The sequence below is a fragment of the Ciconia boyciana genome, chromosome 5, assembly GCF_034638445.1.
Source record: "Ciconia boyciana chromosome 5, ASM3463844v1, whole genome shotgun sequence".
Taxonomy (NCBI): Eukaryota; Metazoa; Chordata; class Aves; order Ciconiiformes; family Ciconiidae; genus Ciconia; species Ciconia boyciana.
The window spans coordinates 81244773-81262054 of NC_132938.1; the positions used below are offsets into that span (position 1 = coordinate 81244773).

Sequence of the window (17282 nt, forward strand, 5' to 3'; positions counted from 1 at the left end):
ATGTCTCAAACACTGTGAGGGACTGAAGGAGTTAACGTCTCAAACATTGTGAGGGACTGAAGGAGTTAACGTCTCAAACATTGTGAGGGACTTAAAGAGTTAATGCCTCAAACACTGTGGCGAGGCAAGGCGCTATTTGCATGGCGACGGCAGGGCGGTGAGCACGGGGTGGGGGAGAGCGGGAGCGGGGTGTGGGGAGCGCATCGGAGGACGCGCGGTTCCCGGTTCCGCCGGACCTTACCACGATCCGGCCAGAGACCTCACAGAGCCCATCTGAGGAAGGCGCTTGTGACCGCCCGAGAGTCCCCTCGCGACCACTCCCCTCCCCCAGCGCCTGCGCAGAAGATTGAGAACTTTCTAGAACAAGAACCATGTAAGTCCTGAAGGGGCGTGCCTGGAGGCGAGGATTAGCCTATAAAGGACACGCCCCAGGGAACCGCGCGCCCACTACTGGAGGATTGCTGCGTCTGTCACCGCAGGATCCAAGGTGGGGATACTTTTTCTATTTCCTCTTCTCTTTTCCTTTCCTTTTCTCGCTTCTCTCTCTCTCTGCTCTTCCAATACATGGAAGTTTGGGATAAATTGTGACGGGTTGCCTGGAAAATAGCTCCATTGCCAAATTGCCTCTGTTCGTTCGTTGAGCTTGCCAGTTCGTTAAGTTTGTCCACTTGTGGAGTTCGCCAGTGAATAAAGTTGCTGGCCAGCCTGTTCTTCTGAGTCATTGTTGTGGCTCTACCGGCCGTGCGGCTCTGCCGAGCAGAGAGCGGCCTTTGTCGGTACACAAACTGTCGGGGAATCGGAAAGGTTCACCCCTCTCGCAACCCCCTGAGTGGGATGAGACAGGGAGGAACGGCTGAGAAGCGAGTCCTTCAGAGGCCCAGGAGGTGACTCTGCATCCGCACCTCTGCGGCTCTCACTCCCTTTACTTTCTTCTCCATCAAAACCAGTACAAACAAGATAAGCGTTGCTCCCACTATACTATCTATACTATACAGCATAGAAGGATTCAGCATATAGTCAACAGGCGTTAAATGACTTAATAGCCTGGAGAGTCAAATAAGGTCCAAAAGGTGACTGAAGGGTTGCTGGGACTTCAGGATACCTACCATTCAAAAGCACCTACCCCCCTAGAATATGCATATACTCCAGGCTGCATAGCCGCTACAGACTTAGAGCATCTGTTAATCATTTATATACTACTTATGCATATGTTAATATCAGGTTTCATCATAAGGTTAATAGCAACAATCTGTTCTCGCTTTGAGACTGTGTGGATGTGCTCAGCAAAATCAACTCGAAGGGCAGGAAAAATGTGCCCAAATGTTTCCTACTGAAAGATTGCTCTCTTAGTAGGAAGGTCAATTCTCTGTGGCGATGCTAGAGAAGATAGCTATCTTTTTTATGCCCTTTAAAAAAATTCCACAAGTAGGAAGGCCGTAAAATATAGAAACTTTTTTAACAAAAGGCTGTTCCTGGATAATGTGGTATTAAATTGGTGAACTTCAAGATAGTTAATGAATCTTAATATACATCCTGAGGACTACAAATGTATCTATGTACTAATTATCCACCCACAAATAAAGCAGCAAAATCTGGCCTTGTTTCACTGGTGGTTTGTGGTTAATAAATAAATATATAACTTGGAGCGCTTACGAGGGTGAGAGCTAGCTCTTATCTCAAAACATTTCCACAGGAATCACATATCATGAGTTCAATGTGCTCATTTCCTAAAGCATTGCAGCTGAAAATTCCTGATCATTTCGAGCAATCCCAATTAGTATAATAGAGCATCTGCTTGAGTTTAATACTGACTTACCACAGGCTTGGGCTTGGTTTAATTTGGAGTATCACATCCAGCTGTAACAAACCCCAGCTATTAACACACTCTTTGCATTGGGGCTCGTTTGTTTAGGTGTTGCCCTTTCTCGTGCAAATACAGGGGAAATGGGCAGCAGACCCTGGCATCATCTTTCTTATCTCCACCACTGAGCAATGCTTCCTGGCCTGTAGCTTTCTTGTCTATAAAATCGATATATGGCTTCAAAGCACTTGGAAAAAAAAAATTCTGGAAGAAATTCAGAGAATTATTGTGGATATGAGCTACAATTCAAAGAAGAGTCTTGGGTAATATGCAGCATGGACTCTCCTCACCCCACACACCTTACAGTGCCAAGGATAGTGACCATTTCAGGAAAAACTGGGAAGATAGCCATTCTTTACCAGCACTTCTAGCTGCACACGAGCTGGCTGATGTGCAAGGTAAGTCCATGGAAATACAGGATTTACACTTGCTCAAAGCCTGCCCAGGTGCTGTCTTTTATGTGGGAGGAGAGAGGTTAAATAGGCGCTGGCAGACCCCCTGGACAGGGCTGGCCTTTGCAAGGGAAAGGAGCATTCGTATCTGGGCACGTGGTTCAGGTGTGATCAGTTGATATCTAAAAGCAGTATTAAGAATAAATCTAGAAGAAAAAAAACCATCTGTGCCCATGGCACTGGGTGGCAGGACTGCAGGACTTTGCCCTTCTGCCCGGTGCCATCTATCAGCTGGATTAATTTAGCTGATGATTTGGCTAAGGTGCCACGATGGCTACCGGTAGTTGTGAACGTGGGTGCTTGGTAGAGTTGAGCGATATGCTCTGTGTTCAAGGAGCCCCATCTCTCCCCACCAAGAAGCCACGGCACCTGACGAAGTTTCCAAAACCTGCAAACCCCTTTCTGTGCTCAGCTGTAAACAATCTATATCTCTACCTCCTGAGCCTGAAAATGCTGGCCTGGGGGGCATGCCAAAGTCACTGACCTGTCGGGAGCATCGGTAGCAATGGGGAGAGGTGCAGCGAGGAGCCAACCATGGCCTCTCTCCTCCCTTGGCGTGTGCAAGAGACTTTTAGGTGCGCGTATCCTAAACGATCAGCACAAAAACACGCTACCAAAAGAATTCATGGGGGTTCCAAAAGGTTTGTAGGGGCAAGAGACTGGCTGCCTAGTACATAGCCAAGGGCAGGGAAGAGATGGGACTCTCCAAGTCCGCTCCAAATGCTCCGCCAAATTGCTGCTCTGAGAAAGTAAGGAGGAAAAAAATGGTCATTCAATGTTTAAGGCATAAATAAAAGTTAAATTTAAGCTGTTCTTATCTGCTGACTCACAACAGACTCCTGTGTGTGCGAGCCTTGATCCCTGGCCTGTCACCAATGTGCTGTAAGAACAGGCAACTGACAGACCGTTTTCCCCGGCAAAACGAGATTGCACAAGGTCACGCCGGGGCTTCTCCTGGGAGCTTTCCAGCAGCGGTTTGGGAAGTCACTGAACTAGGAAATCTGCTGGTGTTTAGATCATTGCCAGGAGCAGAATACTGATGAGCTGCTCCCAGAGCCTGATGGCAGGCTCTTCCTGCCGGCGGCACCCCATCGTGCCGCATAAAGCCGCAGAAGTGGGTCCTTCTGGTCTTCCCCTGACCCGTTTCTATCAATTTTGTAGAAGCTACTTTGCACTTACAGCAATTCATTTGGAATTGGAATCAGGCCCTGTTTTGGGGGTCAGCATTTCCCTCTGCAGATAGCAAACGCTATTGTGCCGGACGGGCAGAGATTGCGACTTACTTTCCACAGACACCACACAAGGTGCAAGGCAGCAGAAAATCTCACCCGCGGAGTTTATCATCTCTAAATGCTTAGAATGAAATTCTTGAATATAGATTTTTTTATTATTATTCCTTAAGCTCAAAGCTGTCATAAAGTACATGACATTGCAATGCCTGGAATACTTATAAGCTGCCAATACATATTTTTTATGTATTAATTATGTGCTGCCAGCTAGGAGGTTTTGCTCTTGTAGGGCCACCTGCTAGTCTCATTATAAAATGTCTTGTACTGAGTCAAAAAATGTGATAAACTATCCAGTGACTCCGTATAGGTATACAGAGAGTGTTTATATAGACGGTGTCAGGATGTGGTGATCCTCATTCTGCTCTCTTGACTCACCTCCCTGACAGGCAGTGATTAGCAGTTCAGCAGTATGATGATCTTGTGATTTTAAACATACGCCATCCTCAGCAATCCCCAAATTATCAGATGCCATTTCCGATATCTGCAGTATGGGGGACGCGCAGCCTGCTTTGGTTTGCTGTATTCCTGGCCCTGCAGGCTTCTCTGCTCCAGCGGAGGGGAAGGACAAGGGCACTCCAGCAGCACCTTTCCCCAGCCTCTTCCTGAGCAGAGCTGAGCTATTGCCCATGTGGCATCGATGCCGAGATGGCAGGATGGGGAGAAATCCCTGCTGGGTCCTACCCGTGGTTTTCCAGAGCCACAGGCTGCTGCAGCGGGGCAAGCCCCCCGGGTTTTGGGGGTAAGCCCGTTGCCCCTTCCCTCCCCAGGGAGAGCGGGAGGACAGAGATCAGTGGAGTGAGGTGGGAGGAAAAGAGGAGCCCCATACGTGGCCCCCTGAAATCCCGCTAACACCCAAAAATATCCATGACGATTGCATTTTTTAGTGATATTGCAATGCCTTTTGTCATCAGCGCTAGGGAGAGATCAGACTGTGCCGTCTCTATTGCAAGTTTGTTGTTCCCACATCTCCCACCGCGAGCCTCGGACAGCCCTTATGCAGCTGGAGCAGAGGAGTCGGCAGGGCAGACCCCCAACCCAGCCCTGCGTCTTGTCCTGGTAAGTTGATGTTGTTTGTCCAAAGAAGCATAAATAACAGGGGCTTTCAGCAGCGCTGGTTAAACAGACCGAGTCTCTGAGTCATCTGCATGAAGTTATCATCAGTACATCACCCTCTCCGCCTCAACTTCTGGCTTTTGCAGGCTTAGCATATACACATAATCTGCTATTAAAGCATGTCTTTTGTCTTCCAGAAGAGTTAGCCAAAACTATGAGCATTTACAACACTCCTCCTCTTCCTAAAATTGCCCACTGAGAACTTCATTGGGTCTATTTGCTCTCTGATGGAGCAGAAATTTAAGAGAGGCTCTGAAAACAAAGTCACCTTTGTGGCACTTGTCAACAGAGTTTTATTACTGTTTCGATCCCGATGGCTGTCGAGATAAACGGAGGAGTTTGTTCAAATCATACAATGGATGTAACTTAATAAGCGGTCAACAAAATTGCCATGAGCAAAGAACTCTTATTGTTCCTTTTTTGTCCTTTCCTCTGTGGTGGGATTATTAGTCTCACATCCCTCGCAGCTCCCCATATTCTCACCTGCAGCAACGGTACCTACAGAGCAAACACGAGGGTGCTGGGGAGATGCCACGTCTCCCTCATCCCTGCTGCAGCCACAGCTGCTGCAAGCTGATGGTCTTCTGTCTGCGAGACTCTGCCGGATCTTCCTCCCCTCGACACTTCACGGGGAGACAAGTTTTCAACGGGCACGTTTTCTTTTGAGGGCCGCTGGGTCTTCAACCTGAGCAATTTGACTTTGGTCATACATTTTCAAACTGACCTGTTTTTCTATGCAGTCAGCTGTATAGGTTTTATCTCCATTTTCCAAAGCAAAGCACTTAGGTTTTTAAGGACATGCTTAGCTTAAAGCAAGAGAATATGTGACAGTGGAATATTCCTGACCTTAGATTTTGGGCAGATGGTTAAATGTCTACCTGAATCATGATCTCTTACGGAAAACAAAGATGATTTTCTGAAAAAGAATTGGTTTTTGCACATTTATTTTCCTTGTAATTAATTCTCTCTCTTCCTTTATATATCTTTATAGTACAAAATTGCAATGTCTGGTGTCCTCCTCCGAGAAAAATGTCATGACCTGCTTTTTTAGCATCATCTGAAATCTTCCACTCTAAGAAACAAACAATAAAACCCATTTTAGACTTCTTATTAACAGGAAGAAATGTGCTGACAGTTTAGCAGTACATGTGAATTATAAGAGCGATAGCATGAAGACAAGCACTGAGAGATTTATAGCTGAAACAGAACCGTCCACAAAGCCCCGGGGCTCCCTTTTTCGATCCTGATCCAAACACCATCTGCCTTTGCCATTGCTTGGGAGAATGGCTTAGCATCAGCTATATTCGTCAATATTCTGCCACCTCATAAAACACTTGCTTAAAAAAGAGGCTTCTGAATTGCTAACTGTGTTTCCTTAGTTTGGGGGGTTTCATAACCCTGATTTAAATTATTTAGGGCTTCCTTTTTCCTGAAGTCTCCACCAACAGATCCAACCACAGGAAAGTGCACTTCATAGTAACACTTCAGCCGGGGAAAAGTTACAAAGGTCTGAACATCATTAAATTGTGTTCCAGCAAATCAACGACTAAGGCAAAAACCTAAACTCTTGAGGAGGAGCACAGGTATCTTGTGATGGACAACAGCCAGCCATTGCTATTTAAAGGTAATAGTAGAAGACCCTCACATCCATGCAGCCTAGCTGCCACATGCGTAAATATTGTAAGAGGTGGGTGAATTGTTCCCTGAATAAAACGAGTTACCTTGGCTAGTAACCTATTATTGGCTACAGACCTATTATTGTCACTTCCACTGACGGATGCTTTGCTTCTTACCTATTTCATCATGTCCAGCTTGTCAAACAACCCTTTCCTGAGGGACAAATCTACCCGCTACCCCACATCATCAGACTGGGGTACTCGGTAATCCTAGGTAAACCAGTACTCCAGCACACACAGAAGGAAAGAAACTTTACCCTTTAATCAAACTGGCTTTAAAGCCACTTGGAAATCACCGATCGGTAAGTGTCACTGGGGGAGAGGCTGACCACTGCCCGTTCCCGCCTGGTTTGGTTGATGAGCAGGATCTACTGCAGCAATTAATGGTCATTAGCAGGCACACCAGCAAGAGGCTTGCTAGGGGCTCGGGGGGGTCCCCCCAAGCCCGACAGCCGCTGGGAGAGACAAAGGGAGCTTTCAGATGGAGGCTGATGCCAAATCTCCTCGTCCCCCTTCTGCAGGGCCAGGCGTCCTCCCCAGCCTCCTCTCACCCTTGCCTGCAGCTCTGCCGACTTGGGTGTGTGCTAATTGCATCCTATTGGGCCCACAGATGATCATCATTCAATGTAATTTGCAGCTAGGCCAATTTTAAAATTATTTTGGGAACTATAAAACTTAGTTCTGTAAATGTTTACCCGCTAAATATCAGATGTGTTAGTTTCCCAGCGTACTGCAAGAGAAATCTGCATATGAATGAAAGGGAAATAGATACGGTCTCTGGTATACAGATGCACACAAAATTGCAAAAGCTTTGGATCCAGACACTTGGAAGACATTATGTCGTTTCTCTGATTTATCTTGTGTTGTTCTAGCTGCAGAAAATAAAGCCTTAAATAATTTCATAATTTTTGATGTCCAGCTTTTATGAATTCCAAGGAACATTTGTGGGAACATTTCCCACTCAGCTTCTAATTTGATGGAGGTTATTTGAAACATGTTGAATATTTTTCCCTTTACAGATAAAACAGCCCCTCCAGGAGGACGTGGAAATAAATAGCAAGTGAGGGAGCCGAACTTGAAAACTTCAGTCACCAGGTAAAGAGGAAGATATGATTTTTGCACGCCACAATTTTTTTCTGTAGAATGAAGACTTCTGCAACAGATATAAGCACATGAGAAATATGAAAGCAGTTGTTGTTTTATGTAAGGGGGTTTAGTGACTGCACTGGTAAAAGTACTCTCCCAATAGAAAGTGATCTTACCCTGGGGCACATAATTGGTATCAGCACAGGCTGGGTGATCAGATGAGACGCCCGATCCTGGTTTGAACTCCTCCATTAATTTAAGATACATCTTGAACTTCTTTTTGAGGAGCAGCGTGCTGTCCTTTGCCTCCTTTGCTCCTGTAGCTTTTGTTTTCCATCTTCATTAGGATGATTCATAGCAAGGGATGAACTGGAACTAAACTGAGGCTATCTGCAGGATAACTGAAGGCTTTACAGAGCCATGAAATCCCAAGGGGAGCAGCACCAGGTGCTCAGAGTTACAGGCTGGCAGCTTTAACACGCTTTGCTCCTTCACTACGTTTATAGAGAAAATCCCTGCAGGTACAAAACCCATGGCCTTGCCAGGTCCCCGTCATCCTGAGGATTGTATAAGCTTCAGCCGGAACAAAGCAGGAGAGTCCCCCGAGCAGACAAAGCACTGCTCTGTTTTAGTCATTAGTACAGAGGCAATTTCAATCCTATTATCTCAAAAAGATAGGACTTCTCCTGTGTCCATGGGAAAAGAAGCCCTGCTCTAAAGGACAAAGACAGACTCGGGCCCGTGGTGGGAGGGGAATACAAGTCCATGTTCCAAAGGGACACACCAGCTGTGCTGTTTTGAAACAAGGGCAATAACAGCTGGGCAATATTACTGCTGCCAGGCTGATGCACCAGGGCTGTCCCCCTCCGCCATGGCAGCGTGAGACCCACGCACGGGGCCTCGGGGCTGGCGGGTTAGACAGGGGAAGGAGCTCCAGCGGTGGGGTGACGACACGCTCATGCAGGGCAGTAATTTTGAGACTCACCAGAGAGGACTCGACTGCTTTTTCTTAAAGGCTTGTCCAGGTCAAGAAATACCAAGCAACCGCCTATTCTTTTCTTGAAAGTAGATCCTTGCAAACTGATGACTAGCCTGGGACCTACCTGCTCCCCCAGGGCTGTGGGGCAGTGCCTGAATAACAGCCACGGGGAGGACCTAGGTTGTCTCCTGCAAGAAGAGATGGGATGTACTGCTGCCCACGACCCTCTTTTACCCAGTGCTTTCAGACAAGTCAGCGGGGCCACGGCTCTGCCCCATCGCGGGCTAGGGTCCTCATGGAAGGTCCTCCCAGGGGCCTGATCCCAGGGGGCTCTGGGCTATGTAGCAAGGCAGAGCGTGGGGTTTATTCCCACGTATTGCTTTTTGCAGCCACCTAGGAGAAATACTGGTTGTTGTTTTGAAGGGGATTAATATTTGAAATGACTTAATGCTACAGCAGGTGACCTGCTTGTAAAGGACCATAGGAAATCTTCCTAGGTTTAGGCAATGCTTGTGCTTGCTTGCTTTCTTTCTTTTCACTCTTCTTCTAACTGGTAGGGTACTATATCTATACAGATGATTAGTCCCCCAAATCCTGAAGAAATTATATCAATGCATTTTCCACAGAATGATGAAATAAACTCCAATGAAATAAACCCACTGTGATTTCAATAGCTCACAACAGTATCAGTTAACCCTGTCAAGGGGCCCCAAGGCTTCTGCAGTGTCTGATCGGCTGTGGTTCATCCACCACAGGACATCTTCAGAGCAAGGGTCCAACAACAGTAGAAAATAAGCAGATAGTTTCAGAAGCGGTGGCTCCTCTGGGCCATGGCAGCCAGAACACCTCTGGGCGAGATACCTAAAGGTACACAGAGACCACAGGGGTCTTGCAGCCCCCGGAGAATTAAAAACATCAACAGTTTTTAATGCTCACAGCCACCCACTTCGCCCCTGCCACCAGGGCAGGAGCAGCAGGGAGCGCAATTACTATGTGTTTTGTAATTATTTGTAAATTAATAATTTCTGTAAATAGACAGTGATTTGGCTATCCATTAGGAAAAAAAAAAATGTTACTTTTCTCCATTTGTGCAGCCACTCCTAAAAAAGATAATGGTATCTCTCTTCAGAGCTGGAATAACAGAGGCGGCTGCTTCCCCTTTTTTGTCAGAAGTCTCAGCCGTGGGTCAGGTCAGGCCATGTCCATATGCTCAGTTCAAATGAGACAGCACCCTCCGGTTGGTAAATTCATAGGTGCACCACGCTGTTCCCACTTCTCTCAGAAACATGGAAGAAGTGAAAAGCCTAACATTTGCTTTTCGGAGTCATTGGTTCTCCTCTGGTCGGTCCAAGAAAGACGTCGAGAATTTAGACCGTGAGCTGGTGGCGAGTGTCCTTAGCTAGTTCAGATGGAAGACCCCTGGTTAATGAGCACAACACATTTGTAAGTAAAGGAATATTTGTTTACTCTAAGCTACCATCAAGGATTCACTCCAGGAGACGTGGTAGCCTTGTGGGTGCTTGGTGTTCACCAAGCTGCTCTGAGCACTTCTGCAGGTATTAGGCAGGCTTTTGCCATGTGAAGTGATTTTTGCAATTAGGGCAGTCTTGCCTCCATGTCCCCAGTTTATTGCAGAAGAATAATTTGACAGGGTTTCATTATACCACCTGTGGGGCTCTTGACAAGTAAACATACTATAAAGTGAAAACAGTAGGAAATGTCCTGCAGACTGTATCTCTTGTTCACTTTGCATTTTTCATTTTCCTGGCATGCTGTGTAGTGGTAGCCCTTTGCAATAACGAAGACTGTCATCTTTCTGTCACTGTTCTGTCAGCTGCCTCTGGGGAAACAAGAATCAGACGAGAAGTACAGCTTTCACTAGCCAGTATTGGCATTGCCCTCCTTCTGTCTGACAGCAAATCCCCAGATCTTCCATATGGGTTTATTATCCGTATCAGAAGCGTCTCCATTTTGCAGGTAATGATTTGGGGGAGCAGGACGTATGCAATGACGCTCCCGAAGATGGTGGCAGGCTGGGGAATGAACCGTGAAGCACGGGTCAGTGCACTTAGCATGTTTGTCCTTGTTTATATACAAATTTTTACTCATGTTTTTTGAACACTTAATTTCTCGGCGAATAAAGCCACTGACTGAACTCACTCACCAGGTGTCGATCCCTACTGTCAATCAGCTGCTCCACAGTATAAATCCCAGCAATGACAATGCTACAGGCTTTTGAGAAAAAGAAATTAAGAACTCACATAAATCTTAGTCTTAAGGAAGCTTTCCCCCGCCGTGCTTAAGTTTACTCTTCACCACTACATTCAACTCCCTGCCTATTTCCATCCTATCTTCCCTTACCATTTGATCCCCAGGTGCCTGACAGGCTCACGGGCACACGTACCTTTTGTGCTTTCCTCATGTTTTCCTCCAAAATAACCCCCTGAAGATGGGGTTATTAAGGAAGTACCACTGGAAGAGTGCAAAAAAAAGAGTTTCTATTAATTTTATGACTGAATGCAAAATCATGCAGTAAATGCCATCCAACCGATCCCTTTCCAGAGCTTATCACCAAGAACTGGATTAACACCAACCCAACTCTGGTGACCCTCACAAAGGAAAACATGCTGGGCATTTTCTCCTTGCTGAACAGTTTAAATACACTAGGCTAGCCGCAGTGGCAGAGCTTCCTTAAATCAGGGCTTGATCCTACATGAACGAGCATTTAGACCCTATTCTAGGAAGAAGAAATGCAAATGTGAGCTCAGGCATGTAAGTATTCCCCATGAAGGCTGTGGGACTGCTAGCGTGCTGGAGGGCAAGCATGCAGTGGATCAATGCTCCCTGCTTGGGGAGTCTGAACAACTTCTGCTAAGGTTTTAAATGCACAGAAACCTGCGGTAGAGTCGGGAACACATTTTCTAGACTCTTTTCTAACTGGTCTTGAGCTCTGTCATCCTTAACTGGTAGTGCCAGGAGTATGAAGGAGGAGATGGCAGAGGAGAGGAATATGCACCTCCCCATGTTTGTATCTGTCCTCACTAAAAGCATTAGGCAAACTGCCCCAAACAGACTGCGAGGCCACCGGACCCCTGGAGCGCACTCGTGTTGCACAGGTACCCATGCAGCGGCAGTGGGATGTGCTAAAGCACCGAGAAAATAGCTGCAGTATGTGAAATTCTGGTCATCTTGGGAGACCTGCCAAATTGCTCAGGCTCGGAGCTCCAGATTCATCCATCGTGAAGACCTTGTCTACAAGGTAGCTCCTGTGTCAGATAAAAATCTATCTGATGACATTTTATTTTAGAAAGCACCATCCATCCAGAGTAAATGAACCTTTTCTTTACAATCTATTTGGTCCATCTCCAAAATGTGGCAGAACGCTTTGTAAATGGGGATGTTACCAAAAATACCTTCCATGTCGAAACTTTTGTATTCCCTTGTGTGCCTCAGCCGCAAACGCCACAGGCTCCCGTTTCACGAGCAACATGAAATCTCTGGTTTACATTTGGATTTAGTCATATGTCAACTGTCTTTCTAAGTACTCCTCTTGTAGGAGAAGAGTGATTGAAATTACTTCTGTAATTGAGGAGTGTAGTCTATTCTACTTCTTTGTTACAATCAGGAATTTGACAAAATATTTTTCTCAAAGCCTTTGGCCAGTAAAATTATTTAAGCCATCAAGATTTCAGTCAAGCAGTGCAAGAAGGGCTATTTTCCTAGCTTAGAGTAATGACCAGAAAAGCCTCTATGCATTGCTGTTTATTATACACCTCATTTACTTTGATATAATGCTAATACTAAACCAAAGTTCAAAGCCTGTGAAAGTCACGTTTTCCTACACGGGGAAAGCAAATTTTGCACATCTGAAGCATCTAAGAAGGTACAGTATAACTCTAGCAGGAATACACAGTGCCCGGGACAGTTTCTGTCCTCCCACATCTGCTCAGGTGCCCCCCAGCCATGCTCGTGTCTCCTGAGCACCACCCAAACAGGCGGGCAGCTCTTGCAGAAAGTCTCAAAAAAGGCACAGAGAAGGAAAAAAAGGAGACAAAAGGATACCAAGTGCCAGAAGCAGCACTGAACGGCTTCCGTTCAAAGAGAAACAAAGCAAAGCAGGACTCTTCAGCTTAGAAAAAAAGCCCCGAGGTAACCTTTCAGCGGCCAAACAAGACTTCCAGAGTCTGGAGAAGGTGACAAGGGAGCAAATACCTGCTGACGACACAGGGACTGGGGGGAACTTGTTGAAAGAGCCATTTGCAGCTTAGAAATCACAGGGACCATTTCTTCACAAACAATCCAATGGGATCAGTGGAAGTTATATGACTCCGGAAAAAATATCAATAGATGCAAGCAGGAACTACACAACTGTCGGGGGCCATCGGCTGGGGGTAAACGCACTGGGGCACGTGCGGCTTGATGCCTAGGAAGATGCTAATGCACGGGTTGATGGACATGGCAAGAGCAGGACTGTCTGTGATAGCTTTGTTTCCTATTCTATTTCTCGAAGCTTCAGCTACAGACTAGTACTGTTAATCAGAAATTTTGCCAGTCTAGGTTTAGCTTTCTGCATATACCAAGGGCACAGAAAACACCACAGTTACATTATTTTAATATATGATGTGATTGACTTCTCCAAACTGTGATCTATCTTCTTCATCTCTATCCAGCATCATTCTGCCCAGGCTATCCCCTCACCTTCCTTCACTTAAAAACTTTGGGTCTTGATTTATCTGTTATCCAACCTATATATCACGAGCGCTGCGGAGCAGGATTATTTTTCTCTTGGTTTTTTCTTTTTTTTTTTTCAAAATAATGAGAAAAATGTGATAGGTTGTTTTAACATTAACATAATAAGATAATAATGAAAAGACTGGAAACTCACCTGTGTGGAAGAAAGCTGCTGACATGCAGCCCCTTGCAGACAAAATACTCGGTGACATTATTTGACATTGGGATGAGCAATAGCCTCTAGGAGAGAGACCAGGGAAGTCCCTCCCTCATCATCAAGGAACTGGAGAAAGAAATGGACCGTGAGAGGTCACTTAATCCATCCTTTAGCCCCAAACCAAGTTCAGATACACCCATGGCATTGCAGAAAGGTGCCTGACCCACCTGCTGTGAATAATCAAAGACGATTCCCGAAACCAGAGCCCTCCCTGCAAGCTCTTGCAATTGCCTCGATGGCCTTGACATTACATCTGGCTGGCTTTCCTCACGCCTAGCCAGAACCCTTCTCGCTGCAAATTAAGCCCATTATTTCTTGCCTGACCCCCACAGTTCGCCCCGAGACCACCTCCGTGGGGAGGGGGTGCCCAGCCACCAGTGTGCCTGGGCGAGGCAGGGAGGGCACACGTTGAGGAATGTTTTCTGCCTTGTATTGAAGAGCAGGATATTTCATGTATTTATCCTTCCTGGAGATGAAAAAGATGCAGTGTCCTATATGTCATTTGGATAACATCTGGATTTCCCGAGGGCTTTTCTAAAGCCATACCAGACTCCTGCGCTCTTTAACCTCCTTCCTATAGCTTTTCCATTTGTTTGTTTGCTTTTTGTCTTTGTCACAGGGGATTTGTTATCTCTTTGGGTGTCTTTATAAATTTAATATGTCCACAGCAATGGAACGCCAAGAAATGAAAGGCAAAATAACAAGGTTGCAAAACCATGTGCTTAATTTCACAGTCCAGTTCCTCAATATGGAAGACAGAAATGTCTCTCTCCTGCATCCTCCAGCCTCATAGGCCTATATTGTTCAGCAATTTATACTCATCAACCACTTGACACACATTTTTACAGATTAAACTTTCAGCCTGGAGCCTATTAAAATGCCAACTGACAATGCAAAATTTATTAAAAGTTTTAAAAAAACTATATCACCAATGTTTCACTGCAGATAACAAACATTTAGGAACCGTGGTTTAATACACACAGATAGTACCCGCACCTAAAAACTCTTCACATTTGAATTCACTTCAGAAGGGCGAGGATTTCACTTGTGTCATTCGGGAATACCTCCACCGAGGTCAGCAGAACACCGCTGTGGCAGGAGAATTAGGCCCTGTCTGTTTTCAAACCTTTCTGTCGCTCTCCCAAATGCAGCGATGGACCTGCACGTTTGCAGCTTTTGTCTTTGCACTGCAGCTTTTCTAATAGGCTAAATGTTTTTTTGTGTAGAAGCTAGCCCCTGGAGCTTCAGGCTATACCTAGGATGTGTTTTCATCTTCTTTGTAATAATTTTTCCTATATATAAGCAGTCAAATAGCACAGTCTGGTACGGGTAAACATCCCACTGTATTAATGAAGCTTGAAGCAAAAAGCATTGCTAGAACAAAACCACATATTTACAAATAAAATCAGGAGGAAATGCGTCCTGGGGGGAATCATGTCTGCCACATGAATCGTCTCCCAATAAACTGCACTGATATGGCACGATGGTTTGTTAAATCGAAATAAGAAGTTGGAATTAAAACCCTTCACTTCTGTGATGGTCTGATTCATCTCTGCTGATAAAAGACCCGAGGTGCCGCTTAAACTATAAAACCTGGAGTACCTCCCCCCTGCTTTGTGGATTTAAATGCATCCAAAATCTCAGAAGAACGGTTAATCATGGAAGATTTTCCCCATTCTGTGTCAAAAAGAGGCTCTCACAAAATCCTGGCTGTTGCGATCCAGGCCCGGAGTGCAGGTGAGGAGCACCCCGACGCTGCAGCCCCGGCCCCGGCGCTGCCAAGCTCTGCAGCAGCATTCAGGATACAGCCTTTAGAGAAGGAGCAAACTCTGTCCATTACCAGCTTAATTTGGTTTTACACTAGATTGACTGAAGTACTGCAGCTGTTTTGTCTTGGTGTAAAATAACAGTTAAGAGGGCATCACTAAGAAATAAAAGATTCCCAGGTACTTTGTAATGAGCAAGGTCCAGCCAAGCAGATTTCTTCTTGAGCCTTTAAAGTATTAACTCACTTTTTGTTTTCTTTTAAAGTATTAACTCACTTTATTTTTTTTCTTTTTTGAACTATTGCAGAATCTGTTTGGGTTGAAGATGAATGTCATAGAAAAGCAATTCAACAATGCCACCGATGCTTTGAACAACCTTCAAAGTCTCCTTGAGGAGGTTAGCTTGTTAATTTATCAGGAACAAAATATTATTTGCAGTGTTCGGTGACTTCCACTTCGTGACTCATTTGCATCTTTCCTGAGTAAGGACAGAGGAACGGAATACACTAAAGTCTTGAAACGGCAACTGTCCTTCAGTACTTAGTACCGGATTATACAATCTACTCGATACGATCTACGCTATTTTTGCATCCGACAGCAAAGGAAAATGCATTGAGAAAATGTGCTCGTTTCTCACCCAGGAACGTGAGGAATTCCTCAATTAAAAAAAGAAGAAGAGCGTGGCAATACAGTTTAAAAACATGCACACCTTCTCTGAGAGTGAGGATGCAGCATAATTAAGGGATAAGACACAACCCTGCATACCTTAAAATCGACCCTGCCAAAGGAGACAGCACCGCACCTCGCCCTTATTTCTTAAGGCTGACTTCCCTGGGAGATTAAAGAAACTGGTAACTTGGGTTCGTGCTTGCATGCATGGACGTGATTCCCCCGCCCAAAATAAATCTCTGCCTGCACATCCTGGCTATAGTTTTATATCACAAATTCTTTGCCATCGCTAACTCCTTTCACAGCTGCATTTGCATCCAGATTTTCTTTTCTTCAGATTTAAAATGGAAAACGCCGCAGAGCTGCAGTAGATTAGCAAAACCAGGCCCCGTCCTCGGCACAATACACGGGCCGCAATTTCATCCCCGAGATTCAGCTGCTCCACTTGAATTGTGCTTTTGTGTTTTATGGCATCAACAGAAACATCTCACTCAATTGCTGCCTTGTATTCGGTTACAGACAGCATTCAGTATTATACGGCTTTTTGCAAAACGGCATCTCTGAACATAGCCCCGGTGCACTGGGAAGAAAAGCCTGGACGGGGCTGGAAGAGGGAGCAATGCTTTCTTTTTGCTTTTGCAGAGCCAGAGTCAGTGTTATTTAGTCCCCAAACTTCCACGTCAGCAGTGGTAGCACTCCTTCAAACCCATCGGGTACATCGCAGGTCAACGGTGGCTGTCACAAGGTGCCGCGGGCTGATGCTGGCTGATTCTTTAGGATGAAGCAGACTGGAAACAGGAGTGATCCTCTTAGTTTATGCTTCGGAAAGATGGTTGTGATCCATCCCTCTGTCCCGGAAGTTCACCCTGAGCGCTGATTACTCGGCAGCAAGGCTCTGCCAGGATTTCATAGGAGGGAAAAGGCTCGGTCACTCTTTGGAGACGTGGCACCATCCCAGAAACCAGCAAGACCCAAAACCAGCAGCTAGCATTTGCCAGGCAGATTTCTTGTAAAGGAGAGTCATTTCATATTCTGCTAAGGAAAAATAAATATTACCCTTATCTTTCACCAGCCTTCAACTCCAAAGTCAGGCATATGAACAGCTCTTGACAGCAAAGGCCTAATTCCGCCCTCAGAGACTTGCACCACCCGGTTGATGTAAATATGTGAGAAATCTGTGAGAAAGCAAATCTCCTGTACTACAGTGATCCTTTGGTAGAAGGGTAACACGTGGACATGGAGGGCTCCACTTTATTAATTATAGATATCATTCACATTGTCCGTATGTAATTTTACGTACATTTCACAAGCGTATCGACTCTCTAGAAAACATTACCGGCCCAAAGTAGGGGGAGGAAGCACTTCCCCTTACGCTGACCGCAGGGGCAGTTCAGCTGCCGGCAGCAGTCCCGAAGCAGACGGCACAGAGACCCCAAGCTCGGA

At 45.7% G+C, this 17282-nt stretch overlaps 1 long non-coding RNA gene across 1 annotated transcript; it reads left to right on the forward strand.

Moving 5' to 3' along the window:
- Positions 1-217: 217 nt before the first annotated feature.
- LOC140651601 (uncharacterized) lies at positions 218-17029 on the forward strand. Its single transcript, XR_012042452.1, has 4 exons — positions 218-487; positions 4514-4658; positions 7411-7486; positions 15478-17029. It is a non-coding gene; the product is annotated as an uncharacterized lncRNA (long non-coding RNA).
- The last annotated feature ends 253 nt before the right edge of the window (positions 17030-17282 follow it).